This window comes from Penaeus monodon, chromosome 29 (genome assembly GCF_015228065.2).
Source record: "Penaeus monodon isolate SGIC_2016 chromosome 29, NSTDA_Pmon_1, whole genome shotgun sequence".
Classification (NCBI taxonomy): domain Eukaryota; kingdom Metazoa; phylum Arthropoda; class Malacostraca; order Decapoda; family Penaeidae; genus Penaeus; species Penaeus monodon.
Window position 1 is genome coordinate 20,862,626 of NC_051414.1, and position 336 is coordinate 20,862,961.

Genomic DNA, 336 nt, shown 5'->3' on the forward strand with positions numbered 1-336 from the left:
TGTAGCTGCAGTTTACATTATCTTTCTTGATTTAAGTCAATGTTTTTCTTCTTCTTTCTTTTTTTTAAGGGTGTAAGTAAATTTATTGTTATAGGAATTATTAGTCTCTTCCAAGTAGCCACACTAAATTGCAGTCATTATTGTTACTACTGTGTGCCATTATTATTTTCTTTTAATTCAAATTATTTATCACTCACGCAAAACAAGTGGTTATTTATCACTGTAACTCTTATGTCTTTCCTTATCTGATTGCTCACAGCTTCAACCATAGTCGATCGATTTCTTTTTAGTTAACTGTTGTACGACTCAGTTTTATTAAATATGAAAAAGTATTTT